General features: G+C 49.1%; 1 protein-coding gene across 1 annotated transcript in view; it reads left to right on the top strand.

Annotated features, from left to right (window-relative positions):
* LOC119970093 (coronin-2A-like) overlaps nt 1–27,322 on the top strand; it is a 189,319-nt gene that overhangs the window by 46,617 nt on the left and 115,380 nt on the right. Inside the window, exon 2 of the mRNA XM_038804108.1 lies at nt 24,719–24,846. The gene's annotated coding sequence lies outside the window, so the exon portion shown is untranslated. The remainder of the gene's footprint in view (nt 1–24,718; nt 24,847–27,322) is intronic.

Here is a 27,322-nt window from a genome sequence, read left to right as displayed (position 1 = left end):
CCGGCACAATCCTCGAGGGTCGGCAACGGCCAATCGCAAACTGCATCATTTTGTCGACTCACTTTGGCCCCTCGGGCAGTTACATCGAAGAGAAGCTCGATTGTATTTAAAGATTGATTAAACAGGAGGGTGAACGCTTCTATATATAAAATATCAAAGCAAATTACTGCAGGTATCTGGAATCTGAAACAAAACCAGAAAATGCTGGACAATCTCAGCGGCTCTGACAGAATCTTTTTTTTTTAAATTTAGAGTACCCAATTATTTTTTCCAATTAAGGGGCAATTTAGCGTGGCCAATCTACCTATCCTGCACATCTTTGGGTTGTGGGGGTGAAACCCACGCAGACACGGGGAGAACGTGCAAACTCCACACGGACAGTGACCCAGGGCCGGGATTCGAACCCGGGTCCTCAGCGCCGTAGGCAGCAATGCTAACCACTGCGCCACCGTGCTGCCCCGGCTCTGACAGAATCTGTACAGAGAGGAGGGAGCCAACCTTTTGAGTCTGGGTGACACTTTGTCAAAGCAGTGTGGATGTAATGTGATGGGCTGATTTATAGTATTTGCTGTGGATTTAGGGGATGAAGGTGCGAGTGTGGTTTTGTGGGCTGGAATTTTTGCATCCATCGATTTGGATTATACATCTTCTACATCTCTGATTAAGGCAGGGTCAAGCTGGAACCTTGTGTGCGTACCCTTCATATTAGCCAGCACGCCTTCCGACCGGTTCCAGCACCTGTTAGATCCATGTTCAAGGGAGATGTTCATGTGTGAACAGTGTGGGCAGTGACAGACAGCTCGGACAGAACACTACGATAAGAACGTTTGCAAACAGCGCATGACCCAGGTTCAATTCCGACCTCGGGCGATTGTCTGTGTGGAGTTTCCCTGTGTCTGCGTGGGTTTCCTCCGGGTGCTCCGGTTCCCCCCCCACAGTCCAAAGGTGTGCAGGTTAGCCGGATTGGCCAAGCTAAATTTCCCCTTAGTGTCCAAAGGTTAAGTGGGGTTACTGGGATAGGACTGGTGAGTGGGCCTAGGTTAGGGTGCTCTTTCGGAGAGTTGGTGCAGACTCGATGGGCCGAATGACCACCTTCTGCACTGTAGGGATTCTATGATGATAAAACCTCCTAAAGTACAGTCAACCAGAATTGGCAACAATACCCCCACACCCCTTTCTCTCCCTGCCTTTGCTCACAGAGTGTGTGGGAGGGTTCATTATTTTCCTACAATTGTGATAACATTTCAAAAGGCTTCAGTGGCCTTGTAAAATGCTTCAGAACCTCCTGAGGTTGTGATAGGCCAAGAGAAATGAAGTCTAACTTCTTTCTGAAGAGGTGCTATATAAATGCAAGTTGTTGCATGTAACTTAAGGGTCTTAACACATTAGCAAAATCAGCTGAGGTTTTGCAGAGAACAGTTTATTTATTTTTTAAATTTAAAGTACCCAAATAGTTTTTTCCAATTAAGGGGCAATTTAGTGTGGCTAGTTTCGGGAGCGGAGGGTGCACATGAGGCTCTCTGCAGTGGGGTGCGGGTCTCACTCGTGCCTGACACTGTGTCGCCCCCTCACCCCCTCTGGGGGACTCCCGGAATCTGGCACATCATAATTGAAGGTTCTTTTGATTATCTGCCTCCGTAGATAGTTCAGGGCCCTCCCACCACCCTCCTTTCCCCTCTCTCCCCACCCCACCACCCCCTTCCTTTCCCTTCTGTCGGTACAGTGGTGAGGGTATCTGGTCACTCCAGTGCAAAGTTTAGTGTTTGTACCATTTGTTTTTTGTAGAAATGTGTTGGGAACTGTTTTAATAATCAGAGTATCCATTCCCCCCCCCCCCCCCCCCCCCCCTCCCTCCCCATACGTTGGTGCTGAGGGGAGGGTACCCTGTTTCTCCAACACAAAATTAGTGTTTGTACCGTTTGGCCCTGTATAGATCTTTTACTGTTTTAATACAAAGATATGGCCAATCCAACTGCCCTGCACACCTTTGGGTTGTGGGGGTGAAACCCACGCAGACTCGGGGAGAATGTGCAAACTCCACACGGACAGTGACCCAGGGCAAGGGATTGAACCCGGGTCCTCGGCGCAGTAGGCAGCAGTGCTAACCACTGTGCCACCCTGCCGCCAGTAAACAGTTTCTTTTTTAATCATTTTGAAAACACCAGAAAACTTCCTCGAAGTCCTGATTGATTCGCCTGCACTGAATGGTGGTCCCTGACTTGTGTGGGAATGAGAACTGTAGGAAATACAGAACACAATGTGCGTTTGCTGAAAGTGAAGCAGTTTTCGGGAGCCGTGTTTTGCTAATCTCATTTCCTCGTAAACTTCCCCTTTTCTTTGTGCCAGTTTTGAGTATGAAACGAACTGGACAGTGAAATCTATTTTCACCCTTTCAGACTGGACTAAATTCTTGTCGCTCTGCAAAGCCCTTCGCAGTTAAGTGTTAAAGAAAGTGGTATTGGTATCTCTAATAAAAGGAAATGTTTTGTCTGGTTATCATCCAGACGCACAATTCTCCCAGTGCAAATTATTTTTAGAAAGTTGTTCAAAAATATTCCAATTAAGAGGCAGTTTAGCATGGCCAATCCACGGACCCTGCACCTCTTTGGGTTGTGGGGGTGAGACCCAAGCAGTCACAAGGAGAATGTGCAAACTCCACACGGACGGTGACTCGCAACCCACGCCGTCCGACCTTCGCGACCCACGCCGTCCGGCCTTCGCGACCCACGCCGTCCGGCCTTCGCGACCCACGCCGTCCGGCCTTCGCGACCCACGCCGTCCGGCCTTCGCGACCCACGCCGTCCGGCCTTCGCGACCCACGCCGTCCGGCCTTCGCGACCCACGCCGTCCGGCCTTCGCGACCCACGCTGGCCGACACTCGCGACGCTCCATTTTTGCTTACCTTTAATGCTACAGGTGAGCTTGCTTGGTCCTCACGATCTCACATGCTTTGCCATTCAATGTTACATTTCTACTAAGGGCTTTAGCTGATAAGTTCTTGCTGCATCCTTTGAAAAAAAATCAAGTGGTTTGTCCTCAAATTCGCCATACTCAGTCTTCAAATGCCTTTGAAGTTTTGAGGGTTTTAAACTTTCATTTGCCAGTACTTCCCTGCATATAACACACATGGGCTTTGCATCCTGATTTGTATTGGCACAATAAACAAAGCCACGTCTCAAGAAATCATCTTCATACTGCTTTGTTCCCAATTTCAGTTTCTTCTTAATGAGTTGTTCACCAGAGGCCTTGGAGTTCTGAATACAGCTCACGCCAGCCCTGCTTTGTCCTGCCGTGGACTCTCCTGTGCAGCTCTCTCCAGCAGGTTCAATTGTGAGATCCTGGCCTGCTTGCGTCTCTGGGCCCCCTCTTCCTTATTACAAAATTATCCATCTTCAGTTCTTCATACAGTCCTGTTACTTGCTGGCTGGCAGCTACACAAGCACGGTGTACAGGGCGCGTGACATCAGTTTAAACACTGGGCCCATGACCTGCTCTCTGCTGCCGCTTCTGGCCGGAAGACTCCACAGTTTGTATTTGAAGGCCGGTTGCGGCCGGCATTCTCAACTTCAAAGCCGGTCGTGGCTGTTGGGCGCTTCTCCTGCGATCGGGAATTCCGCGACCGATCGCTCCGCGACCATCACGAACCCACACGTGGGTCACGACCCTGAGTTTGAAAAACCCTGTTCTGGACTACTGGACCAGGCTCCTGGAAGACGCCTGGCTTGGTTCGAGCATTGTTTGGGACAGTCGAGTACGTCCTCTGTCAGTAACTTTGCATTTCCCTTGCTAATTGGAAAAATGAATGAACATAATCGGCCTGCAGAATAGCGACGGTAAAACCTGCTTCCTTTTCATTTAAAATGAGATGTGAAGCAATTGCCTTTTGCGGGGAGAGCGTTTTAGGTAAAGTATTTATCACAAGTGGAATTACTTTTAGTTAGATTCTTTGGGAGAATGGTTGTTGATAGCTACCAGACTTTCTGCTAAATGGGCACAACATAATAATTAAGTAATTTAATCTATAAATATCCTTTATCTCTTGCAAATAATTTCCTCACAACTCAACAACCACTGCAACTGACATTGACATAGCATCTTAAATGGTGTAAATGATCTGATACACTGTACGTTTTCACCTTGGGCATATGTCTCTTAGAGACACTACTCCATTTCTAGGTTTCTGTAACTCGGCAGCATCCCTTTAACAAAAACAAATCTGCCTGTTTATTACGCAACGTCAGCATCTGATAAACCCACATGGATTTTGATCTTTGCCCCCAATGAATTCTCTGGAATTGCAAAGCATTGCATCATCGAGTTGTAACCTTATCCCTAATTTCTAGGGTTTCACGTTGATCTTTTATCCAATAGCCTCCTATGTATCACACCCACCCACCTTCTGCTCAAACCCACACAGGTAATAATAATAATCTTTATTGTTGTCACAAGTAGGCTTACATTAAAACTGCAGTGAAGTTACTGTGAAAATCCCCTCGTTGCCACAGTCCTGTTCGGGTACACCGAGGGAGAATTCAGAATGTCCAATTCACCTAACAAGCTCGTCTTTCGGGACCTGTGGGAGGAAACCGGAGCAGCCGGAGGAAACCCACGCAGACACGGGGAGAACGTGCAGACTCCGCACAGACAGTGACCCAAGCCGGGAATCGAACCTGGGTCACTGGCGCTGTGCAGCAACAGTGTTAACCACTGCTGCTGTGCTGCCCGTTAGAATGCACCTCGGTGTTCACATCAGGAAAGGATTGACACGCTGAGCCCCTGTTCTCTTGGAGAGAGAAAAAAAAAAGGCTGAGGGGTGACCTCATGGAGATCTTTGAAACTCTGAAATTCTTGACGGTGCGGACAATGGGAGAATGTCTGGAAGAGCATTGTTCGGCCAGAAATCCAGTCGGGAATTCAGAAGAAATCTCTTTAACCAGAGAGTGGTGAGAATGTGGAACTCGCTACCACAGATGAAGTGAATGAAATAGATACATTCAAGAGGAAACTAGACAAAAATACAAGTGAGAAGGGAATACAGGGTCACTATGGTAGATTTCAATGTGGGAAGATGGGAAGAGGCTGAAGTGAAGTGGTTGGGCTGATTCTGTGCCATTTATTCTACGACAATCTTATGTTCCTGACTACCCCATCCATGCTTTTGTTACCTCCAGACTTAATTATTCCAATGCCATTCTGGCTGGCCTTCTGTTTTGCTCTCTAACATTGAGCTCTAACATTGCACCAAGTTCCATTCGCTCATCCATCTATGTGCTCATTGATCTACATTAGCTTCCAGCTGAACGCTATGATCAAATTCACATCTCTGATTTCAAATCCTTCCATGATTGCAGCACTCGCTATCTTTGTAACCTCTCCAGCCCCCCCCCCCCCCCCCCCCCCCCCCCCAACTGACTCAGATCTCTGCGCTCCTTCAACTCTGACCTCTTCTGTATCTCTAGATTTAAAAAAATAAAATTTAGAGTACCCAATTATTTTTTTTCCAATTGAGGGGCAATTTAGCATGGCCAATCCCTGCACATCTTTGGGTTGGGGGGGTGAAACCCACGCAAACACTGGGAGAATGGGCAAACTCCACACGGACAGTGACCCAGGGCCGGGATCGAACCTGGGACCTCGGCGCCCTGAGACAGCAGTGCTAACCCACTGCGCCGCCGTGATGCCCTTTCTGTATCTCTAGTTTTAATGGCTCCTTCACCGAGTGGCTGTGCCTTCAGCTGCCAAGGCTGTAATCTGTGGAGCTCCCTCACTGAAACCCTGAACATTCTATGTCTCTTCTCATTGAATATGCTCCTTATAACCAACATTTCAATCACTTGTCTTGATATCTCCTTATGTGGCTCAGTGTTAAATTTAGTGCCTCCTGTGAAGCACCTTGGGATGTTTTCTTATGTGAAGGGCTTTATATAATTACAGTTTTCAAATTTAGTTTTGGCCATGGGCGGATAGGGTCAAATGTCACCCTCTGTGTCTGCGCTGCCAAACTGTCCGGCTCACCCCAGGAGAGGAAGACCTTCCGAAACCATGAGCTAGTTTTAATATCATACACATGGGAACTGGCAGATGTTGCAATCTGATCTCGACAGATGACGACGTGAAAAGTCCTCTTGGATTCAATTCTGCCTGGGCCAATATCAATACACGGCGTTGATTGCAGAAGGTCAGGAGTCCGAGCACAAGGGCTCGCTTAATGGGGGTAGGAACCAGTGCTGAAAAATGCAGGAATAAATCTTACTGACTGTTTGGATTAGGATCGGCAAAGCTTTGCCACCGGCCTGGATTCAGATTTTTTTTTTTTTTACTACAATTTACAGTGCAGAAGGAGGCCATTCGGCCCATCGAGTCTGCACCGGCTCTTGGAAAGAGCACCCTATCCCCATAACCCAGTAACTCCACCCTATCCCCATAACCCAGTAACCCCACCCAACACTAAGGGCAATCTTGGACACTCAGGGCAATTTATCATGGCAAATCCACCTAACCTGCACATCTTTGGACTGTGGGAGGAAACCGGAGCACCCGGAGGAAACCCACGCACACACGGGGAGGATGTGCAGACTCCGCACAGACAGTGACCCAAGCCGGAATCGAACCTGGGACCCTGGAGCTGTGAAGCAATTGTGCTATCCACAATGCTGCCCTAATGGTGACGTAAACTGAGCCAGGCCAAGCTTTGAGCTTTGATAATATCTAATTCAGCGGTCTCTGTTTCGATTTTCCAACTCGAAATCAGACCTCGCCTGTCATGATATGCAGATAATGATATACAGACAGGCAGCTAATGAACACAGAGAACAGGACATGACCAATGAGCAGGCAGGACACTCAGGGGTGGTATCTCACTATAAAAGGCACGAGGCACTCACTCCGCCTCTTTCCTCTGATGAACATCTACAGAGTGAGTCAGGGTGTATGTACAGTATCACACCTCCAGCACGTGGCTAAGTGCTAGTCTGGTTCAGTCAGACAGAGTAACCACACTTAGGTTAGCAGAGAGTCAAACTCACAGAGAACTGTGCTAACTGTGCTACTGGTTCAATAAATCAGATTGAACTAACTTCAAGGTCTGGAGTATCTTTTGGTTAAAGCTGCATCCAGTTGCAGCCTGTGTTATCCCAGAGTACATAACACAACACCGCCCTCGCCCCAATTATTTCTCATCCTATTTCCAGTTCTCTCCGCCATTGACAAAGAGTCACCCAGACTCGAACCGTTAGCTCCGTCATCCCTCCACAGATGCTGAGAAGGAGTAGGGGCAGAGGGGGTGGGACTAGCTGGATAGCTCTTCCAAAGGGCTAGCACAGGTACATGGGGATAAAGGGCCTCTTCCTGTGCCAGATCAGTTTCTCGCCAGGGTTGTACTTTCTCCATTATACTCCACGCGCCAGGATGTTTTGACGTCTTTATTTGGAAGTTGAGTTAAGTATTCTGATGAAAGGCTTGGCCCAGCCCCTCCCTGAGACGCGGGATGCAAGCGGGTAATAGTGTCCCCACTGTGTGTTATACACGTTGTGATTGTAATGAGTGCAGGCAGAGCCTTGAACTGTATCACTGCACAGGTCATATCAGGTTCTCTACACCGATAAAGAAGGTAATAAAAGAATGCTCAGAACTCCAATTAACATTATTTTATGACGGCAACAAATATATTCCGTGCAGAATCTTAATACGATCAGGCGTGAGGGTGGAACTTGCTCGAAAGCGTCCCCAGTTTTCTGGTGTAAACTTCAGCGTGACAGTTTTTTCCATCCTTTCCCATCTTCCATTGGCATTTCAGTAGGATCTTCGTGTTACATAGAACATACAGTGCGGTAGGAGGCCATTCGGCCCATCGAGTCTGCACCGACCCACTTAAACCCTCACTTCCACCCTATCCCCCTAACCCAGTAACCCCTCCTAACCTTTTTGGGCACTAAGGGCAATTGATCATGGCCAATCCACCTAACCTGCACGTCTTTGGACTGTGGGAGGAAACCGGAGCACCCGGAGGAAACCCACGCAGACGTGCCAGGATGCCACCTTGCCCAGAGGGCACGCACCTGGGGGCTTCCAGTCCCCTAGAAGATTCCCAAGTATGCAGTTCCGTTGTTAAGGTGGGCCAGCCGAAGGGCATTGTTTGGGGAGAATGTGCAAACTCCACACGGACAGTGACCCGGGGCCGGGATCAAACACGGGTCCTCAGCGCCGTGAGGCAGCAGTGCTAACCAGTGCACCGTCATGCCGCCATGGGCATTGTTCAATGAAGTATTTAGAGCACTTATAAAGAGAGACTGTGACTGTTTGCGGCCGGGCGCCTGTAGAAACAGAGGGCGCGGTGTCCACTGGCACACCTGAGGCCTTCCGTGGCAAGTGGGCACCACAGGGGCTGGAGTACATCACTGGCCCCACCAAAACTATATTTTCTCTTGACTTCATAAATTTCCTTTCAGGTTTGTTTTTTGTTACAGTGCTCCTTTAAGGGGAAGTCCTTTAATTGCTAATTTGTTAATTTACCTGTCTATTTATTGTTTGACCCCAAAAGTGTATAGGAGAGACCAGTGGGCAAAGCGGGGCCTGGATTGCTTCCTCAGTACCCAAAATAATACATTGATTTGATAAGTTTCCGTTTAAGGTTTTCTGTCTTTTGTTGGGGTTTGATGAAGTAGAGTTGGAGGATGGTTGTGTGGAGAATGTACACGGTTATGGACCAGTTAGGGCCAGAGGTCTGCTTCTGTGTTGAAAATCTGTCCTATCTCAGGATTGGCATCCAAGTAATTTAGCATCTTGGATGATTTGCAATAGGCCATCTGTTTGTGGTGGGCGTGCCTTGCATATTGTTTAATTGCAAGTGGTTACTGCAGATAATTTGTAAGGTAACAAGAGGGCTTTCTCATGTGAATTCTCAAATTTATTGGTGACACCTCTTCCTCAACCCTCCTCTGCCTCAACCCTCCTCTGCCTCAACCCTCCTCTGCCTCAACCCTCCTCTGCCTCAACCCTCCTCGGCCTCAACCCTCCTCGGCCTCAACCCTCCTCGGCCTCAACCCTCCTCGGCCTCAACCCTCCTCGGCCTCAACCCTCCTCGGCCTCAACCCTCCTCGGCCTCAACCCTCCTCGGCCTCAACCCTCCTCGGCCTCAACCCTCCTCGGCCTCAACCCTCCTCGGCCTCAACCCTCCTCTGCCTCAACCCTCCTCTGTAGGAAGTCTTACAACACCAGGTTAAAGTCCAACAGGTTTCTTTCCAACACGAGCTTTCGGAGCACAGCTCCTTCCTCAGGTGAATGAAGAGGTATGTTCCAGAAACATATATATAGACAAAATCAGAGATGCCAGACAATGCTTGGAATGCGAGCATTTGCGGGTAATCAAATCTTTACAGATCCAGAGATAGGGGTAATTCCAGGTTAAAGAGGTGTGAATTGTCTCAAACCAGGACAGTTGGTAGGATTTTGCAAGTCCAGGCCAGATGGTGGGGGTGCGAAGTTCTGCACGCATGAGTGCGGCCTCAACCGGGATCTTGGATTCATGTCGCATTACATTCATCCCCCACCATCTGGATCTATCCCCCTATCTCTGGATCTGTAAAGATTTGATTACCTGCAAATGCTCGCATTCCAAGCATTGTCTGGCATCTCTGACTTTGTCTGGATATATGTTTCTGGAACATATCTCTCCATTCACCTGAGGAAGGAGCTGTGCTCCGAAAGCTCGTGTTGGAAACAAACCTGTTGGACATTAACCTGGTGTTGTAAGACTTCTTACTGTGCTCACCCCAGTCCAACACCGGCATCTCCACCTCATGTCAACTCTCCTCGGCCTCAACCCTCCTCGGCCTCAACCCTCCTCGGCCTCAGCCCTCCTCGGCCTCAGCCCTCCTCGGCCTCAGCCCTCCTCGGCCTCAGCCCTCCTCGGCCTCAGCCCTCCTCGGCCTCATCCCTCCTCGGCCTCATCCCTCCTCGGCCTCAACCCTCCTCGGCCTCAACCCTCCTCGGCCTCAACCCTCCTCGGCCTCAACCCTCCTCGGCCTCAACCCTCCTCGGCCTCAACCCTCCTCGGCCTCAACCCTCCTCTCCTTCCTCCAATTCCTCCTTCCATTCCTTCCTCACCCCCCTCATCTACTGATTCTTTTGCTTGCTTCCCCTCTCCCCCTGCTTCCTTTCTCCTTCTTCCTGTTTTGCGCTGTTCTCTGCTGCTTTGTCCTCCTATTTTGAATTTGCTGAGCCGGAAGAGTTTACTCCTTCCTTGGTTTGAGAAACCTGAATCCAGGCGTGGTAATTTAAAGAGCCAGATGTTGGCACGTTAATATCCGAATTTGACACGTGGTCGATGAGGTTTGTAACACTCGTCCATGTGGCTGTGACGACGTGACTTGCTCCGAAGAGAAAACGAACTTTGGAAAGTGAAATGGAAGGGAACGCATCCATGAAGGATGCAAGACGCACCTACTGGTTTTATATTGTTATGATCTTAAAATTAGGAGCACATCTATGGCTCTTTGTCATTACAGTTTGGCACAGCACCTATAATGCTGTTTATATTTTGCACGTAGCTACTTAAACACCAGGGAGCCAATTAGAATGTGAAGCCTAATGACTATTTCTGATTTTTCTTTTACTATTTCCCCATCACCGGGTAGGTAATCAACCTCGTTATACATTAACCACCACCCAAACGTGTCATACCAACCTTTGACTGGTAGTACATTATTGGAGATATGGACACTCCCAGAAGAAAATGGAGGTGGGGGCGTGGGTATCAGAGTTTAATCCAGTTTGCAGGCACTCGACCCAGACGCTAGTCCCTCTGCCCCTGCGATTCGGAAGATACTGTTCTGCAGTTGAGTGGAAAGGTTAGTGTTAGTGTTTGGGATGAGATGGATCTTTGGCTGAGTTTTCCACTGGTCAGATTGTGGTAGTTGTTCTGGGATGGATAACTGTACTAACAGTTGGTGATTAACAATGTGATTTAAACGGCTGCGGGTAACTTTTGTAAAGACGTGCCGGCCTTGGCACTCCTCACCCTGTTACTCAATCCGAGTTGTACAAATGTACTGAATTGTCTCTTCAGCAAGTCAGTCCATTAAGTCATAGGACTTGGTTGTAACATGCATGACGACATGGCGGCACAGTGGTTAGCACTGCTGCCTCAGAGTGCTGAGGAGTCGGGTTCGATCCCGGCTCTGGGTCACTGTCCGTGTGGAGTTTGCACATTCCCCCCGTGTCTGCGTGGGTTTCACCCCACAACCCAAAGATGTGCAGGGTAGGTGGATTGGCCATGCTAAATTGCTCCTTGATTGGAAAAAAAAATCAATGAGGTCTCAGTATATACAAGCACAGAGGCACACTGTACACATCTTCACTCCCCGGCTCCCTGGGACCCTGTTCTGAGGGCCCTGTGCTTTTCCCCCATTGGTCAGAACCCTCGGGAGCAGTGCGAGGGGCCTCTTCTGAAGCCTCCGGTTTCCTTGCTTCTGGCTCCATTGAAGGGGTGACTACTGGAAACAGCCATTTGGTCGTTGGGGCTGTGGTCTCTCAGTTCCTGATATGGCCATTGTCCTTTCACACTCGTCTCCCTTTTAAGTCCACCAGGTGTGAGTCAGGACCAGAAATTGCAACAATTTTCCCAGGTATCCACGGTGGACCAGGCGCAAAACTTCCTCACAAGAACTAGGCCACCGGTTTGAAACTTCTGTTGCCTTTCACCTTGAGTCGTGACACTTCATTTGGTAGGTGTGCCTCGTCTCCCCTCTCTCCGCCCCGCCCCCCCCCCCCCCCCCCTTGCCAAATTGGGGAACACCAGGTCTAACCGAGTGTGAAGGCGACGACCCATTGATGGCTCTGCGGGAGTGACCCCAATTGTAATGTGAGGAGTGGTATTGTACCAGAGGAGGGAAATGGCCAATTTGAGGTGCAATAATCGATCTGGTTGTTTAGTTATTGCCGATTTAAAAGTGTGCCCTGCTTTGTCTGCCAGGCCGTCCCAGACCATTTGGATGTGGTGGGTGCCATTAGTCTGCGTGAATTGTTGGAACTCCTCCCCGTGAAGGCAGTACCTTTATTGGAAACTAACACCTCCTGGAAGGCCATGAATGGCAAAAATACACCTCAGGGTTTCGATGGTGGCCACCAAGGTTGTGGACCCCATTTCCTGGACGTCCAAACATTTGGAGTGAGTGTCCACCACCATCACAAAGAGAAATCCATGTGTAACCTTGTCCAGAAATGGCGATACAGATTGCCATCGATACAAATGTGTCACAGGCAGCTAAGTTCGCTGTGACTTACAGAAATTACACTGACAAACAAGGTTCTCAATATCTTTGTCAACACCTGGCGACCACATGCAGCCCCTGGCCAACATTTTCACTGTAGTCTGGCCAGCGTGTGCACTGTTCCGCTCCTTCTGCAATGGCTCCCTTGCTGTGGGGGTGGTACCACCAGCCGGAACCCCCCCAAAGCTTTACCCCCATCTTCACAACGAGGTTCGGCTTCCCTCGGTTGGGAGGGCCTGAGCTGATCTGACTTGTCGAGTCACTTAGAACCATTCATCTGACCTTCCCAGAGGACTGTGTCACGTTGGATTCAGTGCCAGATGTGGGCTGAGGAGATCGGCAGGGTCTCCGGAAAATGTAACGCCAGGACAATCTCTTGTGGCACAGGCGGCTGTGCCGGACTTTGGGGCTTCGGTATCGGAGGTCTGTGTCCCCGGTTGATGTTGGGAATCATAGCTATAAACCGGCAATAGCAAGGCCCACCTTTGCACCCTGGCCCAAGCAATTGGTTTATCATCGCCGAGTAGCTCTAGTAGCAGCTCGTGGTCGGTTACAATGATCCGGCAGCCGTAGAAATGCTGATGTATCGCAACTAGGTCCTCGTTTTCAATTTGTGCCTCAGGAGTCCTTGGGACGCAAAGGCAATGGGCCGATCTGTGCCGTCCTCCAACTTGTGGGGTAGGACTGCCTCTATCCAATGAGGCAAAGAGTCCAGATTATCGGTTTGCTGGGGTTGAAATAGACCAACAGGCCGGACGACTGTTTGACCCGATGGAAAGCTCACTTTTGTGGGCCTTTAAATACCAGTGCTCCCAGGGCCCCACGCTTTCTCCCCCATTGGTGAGGATTTGCACACTCCTCCTGTGCAATAGGCCCCGAGCAGGTCATATGGTCCGTGAAAGATCGCCCCTTAAAGGGACCACCCTACCACACACTCCCATGGCGGAATCTTCTGCTGTCGTTTGTAGCGAAGGTGGGAAGGGCATTTATTTAGGCCTGAACCCCTGCCACCTTTCCATCTCCACCAGAATTAAATTCTGGGCTGGAAGGACCACGGCTCAGTTTCCTGCCCTGCGGTTTAATGAACACTTAAGGGCCTCATCCAACCGCTGCTCGGATTAACCCAGTTGCAGGTGGCTCGGCCGTCACAAGGCGAGCAGAACAGGTAAATCTCCGCCAACTGCGACCTTGTGGGCAAGGTCCTTTGATCAAAGACACTGCCTGAGTGAGGGACTGAATATCAGGGAGGGGAGGTGGGGGGAGGGGGGGGGGGGGGGTGCTGAGACCCCCCCCCCCCCGGGCCCTTACTTCCAAACCGCTGCTCCCTCTCCCTGCGAACCCCACCGTGGCCTGGGACGCGCGTGCTCCTGGGCCTTCCTCCATGCCATTGGTTTAACGATGACAAACTTATTAATTGAGGTTCTGCAACTCTCACCGTTGCTTAATTCATCTGAATTGAAAAACCACACGCATTGCTGCCTGAACTGGGGTCCTGCGGAGCTGCAGATGGGAGTATGTGACAGGAACCTGTGGACGTACACACGCGAACCTCTGCGTGTGGCGGGGTAATCATTGTCCGAAGTAGAGCCTGGGAGGAGCTAAATTGCTCTTGTAGAGAACCGGCTTGCACAGCGCCAATTTGTGGTGTGACCATTCCTGGAAAAATTGAGAAAGCTGCTTTAAAAATAACATACGGGATCATTGACATTATATTTGCTCAGGTTCCCAACCGGCGTGCCGTGACACACTGGCGTGCCGCGACACACTGGCGTGCCGCGACACACTGGCGTGCCGCGACACACTGGCGTGCCGCGACACACTGGCGTGCCGCGACACACTGGCGTGCCGCGACACACTGGCGTGCCGCGGCACACTGGCGTGCCGTGGCACACTGGCGTGCCGTGACACACTGGCGTGCCGTGACACACTGGCGTGCCGTGAGGGTCCCAAACGTGTGCCGCAGAATAACGTTCAAAATGATTATACCTTAATGCAAATAAACTAAATCAAATCTTCGGTTTCAGCTCCCAGGTTGGCATCGGCAAATCCCGATGAACCTCGGGCTTCCCACGCGTGTGCCGCCTGGGAAAGGGCCGTACACGCGTGGTTCGGAATTTTTATCCTGGATCATGCCCATGTGAATGATCAGAACTGTGCAGGCGTGGCCCTTTCCCGGATCGGGTGACCAACATAAAACATTCCGAATGGCGCATGTTTCCCAGCCGTCTCATGCTCTGGAGATCTCAGGTTCTTTGGGAATTTGAGATGACGGCCACGGAGTTGAAGGCAAAGGCCCCGTGCGTCTGTGCAAAAAGCAAAAACACAAAAAGGGCGGAAAAACCTGGGAGAAGCGAGGGAAGGTTGGAAAAAAAAAGTACAGAAGACCAAAACTAAACAAATGATTCCAGTAAGGGAAGAAGGCAGAGATAAGAAACAGGAACCAATAAAGTTAAGCAAAAGAGAAAAAGGCTCCAATATTGTATTTGACATGCAAGCTGGAAACTTCTTAAATGAAAGAGGCAGCACGGTAGCATGGTGGTTAGCATAAATGCTTCACAGCTCCAGGGTCCCAGGTTCGATTCCCGGCTTGGGTCACTGTCTGTGTGGAGTCTGCACGTTCTCTCCCGTGTGTGCGTGGGTTTCCTCCGGGTGCTCCGGTTTCCTCCCACAGTCCAAAGATGTGCAGGTTAGGTGAATTGGCCAGGCTAAATTGCCCTTAGTGTCCAAATTGCCCTTAGTGTTGGGTGGGGTTACTGGATTATGGGGATAGGGTGGAGGTATGGGATTGGGTAGGGTGCTCTTTCCAAGAGCCGGTGCAGACTCGATGGGCCAAATGGCCTCCTTCTGCACTGTAAATTCTATGAATGAAAACTGTATTAAATGCTGGATTGACGTGTTGGATTGGGAGGTTTTAGCAATGAGAGGCTTTTGCGAGAGGGCAGTTTTTTATAGTCTGAAAGTGTGCCATGACGTACCTAAGGTTGGGAACCACTGGCATCGAATATAAAAGCCTGAAAGTTAGGCTGTAATGCCACTGGTTAGGCCTCCGCTGGAGTATTGGTTCCAGTTCCGAATGCCACACTCTGGGAAGATTGCTGAAGCTTTGGAGAGGGTGCGGAGGAGATTTTCTAGAGTGGGACCAGGGATGAGGGACTTGGTTGCGTGGAGAGACTGGGGCGGTTCCACCCCGAGCGGAGAAGCTTGAAAGGGAGAATAAATAGAGGTGTTCAAAATCCTGAAGGGTTTTGAGAAGTGGAAATAGGAAGAGCTGTTTCTGAGCGGCTGCAAGATTGGTAGCCAGAGAACGCAGATGAAGGAGGCAGAAGTAAGCAAGTGGAAGCATTTTTATGGGGTGAATTGTGAAGATTTGAACTGCATTGCCTGAAAGGAAACGGGTCCAAGATTAAGTTTCAAAAGTCAACTGGGTAAACACTTGAAGGAGTAATATTCGCAGGGCTGTGGGGAAGAAGCGGGAAGTGGGGCTAATCGTCGATTGTCTCTATAAAAGAGATGGTATAGACGATGATTAGCAGTCTCCTTCTCTGCTGAATCATCCTGTGATCCCAGCCAGCTGAAGCCGAACCCAGTTTCACAAGTAGTGCATATCACAGTGCGGCAGCTGTGATAGACTCGCCAACGTGTCTGTCATCCAGCGTGACCCGACGGGTGATAGGAGCAGATGGATCAGGGGATAAGTTTCGGCGTTTAGTAATCTAATATAAAAATGTATAAGTAATCTCATAGAGAGTAGGGGAGGTTTATTCCCTTCCTTTAAAGAAAGGAGGCCGGTTTAGCTACACAGCTGGTCTGTGATGCAGAGCGAGGTCGGCAGCGTGGGTTCGATTCCCGTACCGGCTGAGGTTATTCATGAAGGCCCCGCTTTCCCAACCTTGCCCCTCGCCTGAGGTGTGGTGGCCCTCAGGTTCAAGCAGCACCTGTCAGCTCTCCCCCCTCAAAGGGGAAAGCAGCCTATGGCTCATCTGGGACTATGGCGATTTTATCTTTAATGTATTATGGTTTTATTTTAAATTTGTTTGCTGATCACAGGATCGGATGTGCTGGTTGGCACTTCCAAATGCACAGAGGTGAAAAAGAAGACTTGAATTTCCATAACCCCTTTGTCCACTTCAATTGATCAAAGCTCTTCACAGCCAATGAAGCACGTTACAAGGGTTCTCATCGTTGCAATGTAGAAAGTAAAGCAGCCTTGTTGTTAATATGCTGTGTTTTTCGGTATTTAACTAAGGTGTGTCAATGTTGTATAAAATCAAAATTTTTCAATAAAAATTATTTCAAAAAAAAAAGAAAGAAAGTAAAGCAGCCAATTTACACACCGCAAGATCTCACAAAACGGCAGTGTGATCATGGCTAGATCACTTGTTTCTTGTCATGATGGTTGAAGAATAAATATTGGCACGAGCACTGAGGATCATTCCCCTGCCCTTCGGAATGTGTGAGACCACATGGGAAATACTGTGTACAGCATTGGGCCCTATATTTAGGAAGTGTGTTAGAAGCTGGCCAGAGGACGGAGAGGGTTCATTCGACTGATTCCTCGGGTAAAGGGTTTACCTGAAGGAGGAAGTTTGAACAGGCTGGCCCTGTACCCACTGGAGTTTAGAAGAGTGAGAGGTGATTTTATTGAAACATACAAGGTCCTGAGAGGCCTTGACAGGGTGGATGGGGAGAGGATGTTTCCCCGCGTGGGAGAGATTAGAACGTTTAAAAAAAAAAAATAAAAAATTTTTTAAATGGGGCCTCCCATTTCAGGCTGAGAATATTTTCTCTCAGATGTTTGTGAGTTTTGGAGCAGTAGGGGCAGGGGAGATAGATTCTTGACAAGAATCTATCAGGAGTAGGGGAAAATGAAGTTGAGGCCCCAATCTGATCAGCCATGATCTTATCGAATGGCGGAGCAGGCTCGAGGGGCCGAGTGGCCTACCCCTGCTCCTAGTTCATGTGTTCATATGAAATATTGTCCAGGGGATTTCTGCATTCAGGTCGAAAGGTAGGCAAGATCTTGTTTCAACATTTATCAACTTATTCAGGTTCTACGGGCCTAAACCTTGTTCAGTTTATCCAAAGTAATTCTGTAGCCACAGTACCGCACTGGGAGCGTCAACATATCATCCCATTGTTGTCCAGTCCCTGGAGTGGGCCATGATCCCGTAATCGTCTGTCTTGAAAAACGAGAGTGCTTCCCGCTGAGCCTTGGTTGACACCTAATATCAATGTACTGCCTTGTACCTTATTGAGCCACCCAGATCAGGGCCGATCTTTGACTCATCATAAATTAGTTGGTATCTGCGGCAGTGTTGTGTCACAACCAGCCTGAGTGACCTTAAGAGTAGGGAAGGACAGGCAATCAACCAGGAATTTTTGCCTTCAACTGCTATTCAGTAATTCCGCTGGGATGTATGACGTTCAGGGCCAGGTGAGGACACGACCAATCGAACATCCTTGAACCTTGCTGGGGAGAGAGACATGCCGCTGAAGTTTTTCTTCTTGCACTGATCAGGTCAATCACAGGAATGCCAAACTTCAAACGATTCAACAATTGAAACTGCAGGAGGAAAGGGGGCTGATTGTTTGGCAAGTCGACGCTGATTGTCTGTCTGAGGTGTTGCCATGGAGAATGCAATGAGGAACTACTGACCCTCCGAGCTCCCAGTTCCACAAAACGTGCAAGAATTGAACGTGATCCTAACCATCTGTCTTGCTGTTTGGTTTTAAGTTCCCATCTTGGCACAATAATCAAAGCAATTTCTTTTAGTTAAGGCTTTGCACACTTGCCTACCCACAAGTGTTGATAGGAATCAATACGTTACGTTGTGACAGTTGCAATATTACTGGTAAAGACTCATTATAATAACTTGCATTCACTATAGCACCTATGCCGGGCATCGCAAGGTGTTTTGTAGGAGCGGCTTGATGGGAAAGGTAGGCTTTGAAGGGGCATCTATAAAGGAGAGAGAGAGAGGTAGAGGTTTGAAGGAGGAAATTCCAGAGCTTAGGATTTCAGTGACTGAAGACACGGCCGCCAATGGTGGAAGGATGGATATTGGGATGTGCAAGAGGGGATTGGGATTCGGTGCAGGTTTGCAATCATGAGACCTCGAAAGGATTTGAGAAAGATAACAAATTTACTGCTTTCAATGGGTTGGCAGATCGCTGGACAGAAGAGTGTCTGACAACTTGCATTTATATAGCGCCTCTAATGCAGCAACACCTCCTGTGGTGCGTCAGAGGAGCACAGTCCAACAAAATCTGACACAAAGCCACATGGGATATTGGGACAGAAAAATCTGATCAGCTAGGTTTAGTCTCCAGTGATGTGGGTCTCTGATTGGGGGGGGGGGGGCGCACCACAGCTGCACCCGGGGTTCCCAGGCAAGGCCCTACTTGTGCCGATTTGCTGCACAGAGAGGCCTTGGCCAGTGCGGAAACGGTTGAGGAATGGCCCAATGTTGGCGTTGCAGGTTGATGCCCAGTGGGCGGGCTGTGAGATTGGTGGTGAGGAAGTGGTTTTTAATGGTGCCGTGTCGTGTTGATTCCACTCCTGGTGTCACAGGGCCTCTGCTGTTGTTCCTTAGCGCGGTGGTCTGAGCCAGTCAGGCTGGTGTGATGGGAGGCGAGAGCCAGGTGGATTGATAAGGTCCTTGTGTGGCGGCAGGCTTGGGTTGAGGTAGACCTTCTCCAGGAGTTTTCTTGTTGCAATGTGAGGGGGCGGCGGGGGGGGGGGGATGTTTCTGAGGACTGGGAGCAGCGGAGTTGTTCGGAGGGTGGAGTTAGAAGCTCCGTCCCGGGTTGAACAGGTTTTAACCGAGTCAGACCACGCTGCAGTTAGCAGATGGGGTGTTGAGGAGAATGGAGACTGGGTCAGGGGTGGAATTTAACCCCGAGATCTGTTCCAGAAAGATTCAATAAATATAAAACAGTGCAACTTCAACAGATTTTTCTTTTAAAAAAAATTTGAAGTGCTGCAGTGCCAGTAAGTGAATCCACAGATGATAAGTTAATGGCCTGGACATTTTACTAGAAACATAATCCCACTAATTTGCCAAGCTAATGGTTACTTCAACTCTCGCATAATTTGGGTACTGTTAAGTTTTCACAAGCTGCCATCTGTTATCTTCCCTTCCCCGAACCTCCTCCCTGCTGAATAGCGGAGGTCAAGGAAACATCGTTCCCCATGGTTTGTGTATCAATTTCTCAGACCGGCAGTGAGTGGAAAGATGCAATGCATTCTACACATCCCTGATGTGAGCAAACAGGACCCAAGCGTTTGAGGACTCCGAAGAAAACCCTCCATAATGTGATAGAAAACTAAAACCAGCAGAAGACAAAATCTGAGAGAGATCCAGATAAACGTCCACAGTTTCTTCCAAATTTCTGCTGGCTAACTGCAGAATCGTTTCTCTCCCTTCCAACACCACCTCCCTTTCCCTTCCTGGCCAAGCCTGCGGTTGGCAATGACTCGCTCATTTTGTACCAGAAGATCCTGATAGAAAATCCCGCCTACAGTCTTGCATTGATAGAGAACCTTTCAGGACTTCAGGATGTTCTAAAGCACTTTTCTACCAGTGAGGCATGTGGTGATCTTTGTGAGGTGGACTTCAGGATGGAAAGCGTAGTGTTCACGTGAATCAATGTTCACCAACAAAGACAAATTTATTTACACTAAAATTAATGTTCGACACTTATTCCTGTAGTAAACAAATAGATTATATTAAGCTATACTCACTAACACTATCACTATAACCTAACTGTAACTATATTATAATCTTCTCTAGCTCCACTATGCACTGCACTCCAATGTCCTCTCCTCTATTCCACTCTCTCCCAGAAGCCTAAGAGTCGGTGCCTTTTATAGTATTGTCCCTCGCTCCATCTCGTGGCTAATGGTAACATGACATTATCTCTTCACATGCTGTACATTTCTATAATGTCACAAGGCACTTTTGAAATGTAGTCACTGTTGTAACGTTGGAGACACGGCAGCCAATTCCTGCACAGCAAGCTCCCACAAACAGCAACATAAGGGGCTGGTTTAGCACAGGGCTAAATAGCTGGCTTTTAAAGCAGGCCAGCAGTGCGGGTTCAATTCCCGTACCAGCCTCCCCGAACAGGCACTGGAATGTGGTGACTAGGGGCTTTTCACAGTAACTTCATTTGAAGCCTACTTATGGCAATAAGCGATTTTCATTTCATTTCATTTCATGACAATAGCCAGGCGATTTGTTGTAGGGATGTTGATAAATATTAACCGAGCTCTTTGAAATGGTGCAAAGGGTTCTATCACGTCCACCTGTGAGAGCAGACTGGCCACTGGATTCATCAACATCTCATCCAAAGACAGCACCTCCTGACAATGCAACACCCCCGCGCTGGGATGATCAACCTGGATTGGAAGTGCTGAGGTCCCTGGGGTGGGGCTTGAATCCACAGGCTTCTGAATTAGCCGGTTTAGCTCAGTTGGCTGGGCACCTGGTTGGTCATAGAGGGCAAAGCCAACAGCGTGGGTTCAGTTCCCGTGCCGGCTGAGGTTATTCATGAAGGTCCCGCCTTCTCAACCTTGCCCCTTGCCTGAGGTGTGGTGATCCTCGGGTTAAACCACCACCAGTCAGCTCCTCCCCCCCCCCCCCCCCCCCCCCCCCCCCCCCAAAAACGGGAAAGAAGCCTATTGTCATCTGGGACTATGACGACTACCCTTACCCATTGATCCTGAATTAAGCAAGCTCAATGTGATTTCTCTTTCGCTTAGCCCTGCACTGTAATCCTACAACTATATTCGACACAGAGTCAGCACTGACTTTCTATCTGATTGACATTTCAGCTAGTCAGCAGCTTTGGCCACTAACTCTGCCTCTGCTTCCCCGGGCGAGAGAGTGGAACAATAGCCTAGATTCCTGCTGCCCTTCATCCTTGACTGTTAAACCAGCACAAGATTGGACTCTATCACGGAATACAAGGGCAACGTGGTTATAAAGAAGGGCATCCAAAATGATTTGGTCAAATCGGTGACTTGAACAACAATAATTGCACTTCTATAACACCGTTAAATTAATAAACCATTGCAAGAGACTTCACAGGATTTTTATCAAACAGAAGTTTGACACCGACCCATATGTGGACCTGCGGTGACAGAGATAGGTTTTACAGAGTGTCTTAAAGGAAGTTTTGTTTTGTCATCGTCTTTTTCACTCCTGGGGACATGTGTGAGGGGGCAGGTTCCGCATCTACCCCAGCAGGCACAGGAATTGAACCTGTGCTGTCGGTGCTATTCTGAACCAAACACTAACCATGGAGTCGGCTAACCAGCCCCGTGGGGGCAGCACGGTGGCACAGTGGTTAGCACTGCTGCCTCACAGCTTCAGAGACCCGGGTTCAATTCCGGCCTCGGGTGACTGTCTGTGTGGAGTCTGCACGTTCTCCCCGTGTCTGCGTGGGTTTGCTCCGGGTGCTCTGGTTTCCTCCCACAGTCCAAAGATGTGCAGGTTAGGCAGATTGGCCATGATAAATTGTTCCTTAGTGTCCAAAAAGGTTAGGTGGGGTTATGGGGATAGGGAGGATGTGTGGGCGTAAGTAGGGTGCATATTCCAAGGGCTGGTGCAGACACGATGGGCTGAATGGTCTCCTTCTGCACTGTAGATTCTATGATTCAATCAAGCAACAAGGCAGAGTCAGAGGGAGTTCCAGAGCTCCAGGCCCAGATACCTGCCAATGATGGAGCAATTAAAATTTCAATGAGTATTGTTATGGGCCAGGGTTTAGAGAACCCCAAAGTGTATCATGGCGTTCACCTGACCCACAACTTTTAATGGATTGTGGTATGGGGAGCACACGGCCCACTCTACAGGTGTGGTACAGCAGAAATGGAAAAATAATTTTTAAAGTAAAACAATGTTTATTCTATGAACTCAAGTTAACTTTTTTAAAACATACAGTGAACATCTTAGCAACCATTAATTCAAATACATCCCCCAAAGAATACAACACTATGTAATACTTTAAGCTGTCCTTTTAACATTCATAAGACTTAAAACACCTTTTACCAGAAGCACATCAGGTTGAAGTCACTACTGTTATTAGTTTTAAAACACCAGGATCGATTTACAGTCATTAGATTACAGAGAGAGAGACTCTAATACACCTTCTGGCTGTGACTGCAGCTATTCAGCTCTGAAAACGAAACTAAAACACACCCTGCAGCAAACATCCTAAAATGAAAGTAAAAAGCTGACAGACAGCCCAGCTCCACCCACTCTCTGACATCACTGCAGTAATAAACACCCATTTCTTAAAGGTACTCTCACTACAGATATTTATATACACACACCCATTTATAAACACCCAATTGTTAAAGGTACTCTCACATGACAGTATTCCCTCATGTGGATCAGTATCACATTCATTGATCATCATGCTGATCTCTATTGACTCCTGGTCCTGCAATGCCTCATTTTAAAGATTCTCAATCTTGTCTTTAAATCCCTCCATGGTCTCGTCCTTTCCTACCTGTATAACATCCACCTGTATAACATACAGCCCTCCCGCATCTCTGCTCCCCTCCAATTCTGACCTCTCGCGCATTCCTGATTTTCACTGCGCCACTATTTGTGCTTTCAGCTGCCCGGGTCCGAAGCTCTGGAATTCTCCCTTGAACTCTGCCTCGCGACTAAATTGGAGGGCTGGGTAGCACAGTTGGCAAACATGGCTTGGCTAGTGGAGTGAGCTATGTGGTTGGTGTGCGGTTCAGAATAGCGTCAACAGCACAGGCTCAGTTCCCTTGCCTGCTGGAGTAGATGTGGGACCTGCCCCCTCACTGCTGTCCCCTTCCTCAAAAGACGTTCTGTAAAACCCGTCTCTATGGCCGCAGGCCCTCATGTGGGTCAGTGTCAAATTTCTGTTTGATAATAATCGGTGGACTCCCATCCGACCTGAAACATTGGCCGAGGTCTTCTCGGCTCCGCGTGCTGCGGGAACCCTCGTGGGCGGGAAGGAAGGAAAATCTGACAGATTTGGGTGGGAATTCCTGGGCAGAACGGGGAAAATCCCGCTCCTCAGCTGTGTTTCTCGCTCCACAGTCGCTGCCAGGTCTGCCGAGTATTCGCAGCATTCTCTGCTGTTAATGGCTGCGGCCTGTTGCTGTGAACCGACAGTCCGTGCACTCAATGTATGCGTGGGCTCGACGGTTAGCAGATGTCACCCTGCAGCGGCCCAGCTGCCTGAGGCTGTCGACTGTGATACCAACTCCGCGCAAAAGTAATGAAATATGTAGTACTTTCAGCTGGTGCTGATTACTTCTGTGTTATCGAAGGCGGACTTTTGAAACAGGTGAGCCGTGTATCTCGTGCTTGATTACATTTTCTTTTTAGCACGTTGTGTGAGGGAAGGTTGTAAATGTTGTGCGATTTGCACAGATGGGGTGAGAACTGGCTGTGTGAAAGGAAATTCCTTCTGACTGTGATAAAAATGAGTTTGGTTTTACGCATCAGTAACATGTTTGTCAAAGTGCAACCTCTCTGTGAACTAGTCAAATTACAATGTGCCTGATAGAAGGGTGGGGGGGAGGGGGGGGGGGGGAACATAATTAAATTAGAAATAGTGTGAGCGCAGTGCCAGTTACAGCAGGTGCTAACGTTCAAAGAACAAAGAAAATTACCGCACAGGAACAGGCCCTTCAGCCCTCCAAGCCTGCACCGATCATGCTGCCCGTCTGAATTAAAGCCCCCTACCCTTCCGGAGACCATATCCCTATTCCCATCCTATTCATGTATTTGTCAAAGCGCCCCTTAAATGTCACTATCGTCCCTGCTTCCACCACCTCCTCCGGCAGCGAGTTCCAGGCACCCACTACCCTCTGTGTAAAAAAAACCCCCAAAAAAACGTGACTCGTACATCTCCTTTAAACCTGACCCCTTGTACCTTAAACCAATGCACCCTAGTAATTAACACGTCCGCCCTGGGAACAGTGACCCTGTCTGGGATCGAACCTGGGACCTCAGCGCTGTGAAGCAACCATGCTAACCACTTGCGCCACCGTGCTGCCCTCATGATAGTCTAGCAAAGGGCAGCACGGTGGCACAGTGGTTAGCATTGCTGCCAACGGCGCTGAGGACCCAGGTTCGATCCCGGCTCTGGGTCACTGTCCGTGTGGAGTTTGCACGTTCTCCCCATGTCTGCGTGGGTTTCACCCCCACAACCCAAAAGATGTGCAGGATAGGTGGATTGGCCACTCTGAATTGTCCCTTAATTGGAAAAAATAATTGGGTACTCTAAATTTTAAAAAAAAAATGATAGTCTAGCATCTCTGCTGTTTGTGGAAGAGAGTTTGAAACTTCTACCATTATTTACGTTGCTAATAATCTTGCAATCATTTCTCACATCTTAGCTACAAAGGTTATTGGAGATAAATGTTTTGAAAAAACCTGTGTTATTCGTTTCAGGGTTCTGAAGCTGATGACGTTTCAGAGAAGATTTGATTAATTAAGTCACCATCTTGAGCCGTCCTTGGTCGGGCATTGCATTGGACAGCTGCATTACTGGGATTCCCTCAACTTGGACGAATTTCAAGGTTTGCTTCAACATTGTGGCCACGGTTTCCTTTCTCTTTTGGTGAATGTGGTTCTTGCACATTCTTCAGATGTCTAACATTCTCTGTCGCTTATCTCATCGGTGAACCTGGGGTTATCAACCATCCGTATTTGCTCTGGGATCGACCGCGAGGACACAACTAGGGTGAAAGGTCATCGGGGCATTATATTTTCTTTGGACAATTCGTTAATAATAAAAACATGATCAATGGGAATAAAGGTTGTTTCATGGCGAAGGGTCAGACCAATCGGGACTGATGAGTCTTCTGATGTGGCCATGGGAAGGCTGAGCATGGTGACGTTGGGCATGTTGGGTGGCCGCTGACGTGGTGGTGTAGGCGGGGCGCTTGGTGGCGGGTCCTGTGCCCCAACCTCCAGCACTGCGGCTGGGTAGAGTTGTAACGCGAGTATGAATTGAAAAGTCAACATTTAATCACTAGAACGGACTTGTTTATGGTTTGAAACATGTTCAGTGCTCTGTTGAAGAGGTTCCTCATGTGATAAAATTTGCTTTATGGTTGGAATGTGAAACTTGAGGCAGCGTTTTTGCTTGTGTGGATTTGGGGTGGAGCAGTAATTTAGATCTCCCTATGTCCGTCACCCCGGGGTTTCAGGCTGATGGGCTGAATGTCTCCCCTTTTAGTTACCTGTGAGACTGTTCGAGCAATCTCAACTAAGCTCCCAGGCACAGGGGTTGGACATTTGGCCCATCTGCATCTGTATCTGTGCTGGGGTTTAGCGGGAGGGCAGAGTCTCCACTGATTTATGCTTGAGACCTTCCACGAATTCTCCCATCCGGGATTAAGTCCAGGGGCAGGGACGGAGAGTGTTTCCCATTGTGGCGGGCGACAGGAAAGCACATCAGATCTTCCATCCCTGGCGTGGTTAATTAAGCATCCAAGGGTTTTGTATTGTCTTCTGTGGTGGGGAAGATTTAATGGCGCGCACTCACCGTCATACCCGGGGTGGCATGTTGAAAAGGCGCCCAACATCACTGACTCACCGTTGGAGGAAGAAGATGGACCACCAGAAACACTTTGAGGCCGGAAGAGGGACCTCCTTGATGGCATTGAAGCTGGGAGATCCGCCTTAAAGATGCTCCCCCCCCACCCGCTGCTGGCGGTGTTCCAGGGTCCAGTGTCATTGGCGGCCTCCATCCCAAACTCCAAAGGCAGTACCAGGCCTTCATCAGCTAAGTCCCAACTTGCCCCAACCACGTTGGCCCAGATGGTGTAGCGGAGAATCGGGGGTGGGGGAAGATTCTAGTTGGGCCTTCCTCTGTATCCCAGTAGCGGCATGCAAAATTGGTTTCACCCTGGCCTCCAGTGGGATTCCCGATCCCTCATGGTGGGCACCGTCGGAAGATTCCGTTGTAAATTGCCGCCGCGTGAGACCGATTTCCGGGCCTCCCGCTGAATTCTCCCCACCAGAGAACCCGCCGGCAGGGGCCTGGGAGAATCCAAGTCGGGTTAATGAGGGCATCCAACCCCAGCTCACCCCCGCCACTCTTCAACGCCATCCATGGTCAGGCATCCAGTCCTGGATAAGCCTCAATTTCCTGTCGATAATTAACGAGTCTAATGTCAGCGGCGACAAACCTGTTTGAATCAACATAAGGTGAAGGAGACACCAAACAGGATCCTAGGAGGCTGTTTGATTTGATCCATCCGGCCTGCGCTGAAGAGCTACCGAATCACTCCACTCGTGGCCATCCGTCCCCTTGCCCATTCCCCGGGACCCGCCAGTTTTCTCCCCTCCAAGTACATACCCCATCTCTTTTTGAAACTTGCGGTCAAGGCTGCTTTCACCCCCCTTTCAGGCAGCCCGTTCCAGAAGACCACAGTGTCGGAATCAATTTTCCCCATCACTCCCAGGACCCGTTGCCAATTAACCTGAAATCCGCACTCGCTAGAAATTCAGAAGTGCGTGGGTTACTCGAGGAGGCAGAGTATGGATTTGATCAACGTTAGTCGTGTTTCGCAAATTGTTTGGAAGAAGTGGCCGGAGATGTGACGAGGCTTGCAGTCAGTAACCCATATTCCAGTGATTCAAGACACAGGGCGTACGGTGGCAGAGCGCTTAGCGCTGCTGCCTCACAACGCCAGGGACCCGGGTGTAACTCGGGTGACTGTCTGTGTAAAGTTTGCACGTTCTCCCCATGTCTGTGTGGGGTTCCTCCCACAGTCCGAAGAAGTCCAGGTTTGATGGGGTTATGGGGGATAGGGTGGGGGATTGGGCCTAGGTTGGATGATCTTTCAAGAGGGTCAGTGCAGACTGGATGGGCCAAATGGCCTCCTTTTTGCACTGTCGGGATTTTTCATGCTACCATTCAGTGGCAGATTCTGCTGTTCAATTTAACAAGTGCCATATTAATCATCTTGCCTTTGAACAAGCAGATGGCATAAATGCCCTGGCCTTGGGGTGGTCTTACAAGGTCTTGGAAAGGTTTGCTGCTGA

This window comes from Scyliorhinus canicula, chromosome 8 (assembly GCF_902713615.1).
Source record: "Scyliorhinus canicula chromosome 8, sScyCan1.1, whole genome shotgun sequence".
Taxonomy (NCBI): Eukaryota; Metazoa; Chordata; class Chondrichthyes; order Carcharhiniformes; family Scyliorhinidae; genus Scyliorhinus; species Scyliorhinus canicula.
This window is presented reverse-complemented; position numbering and strand designations above follow the sequence as displayed.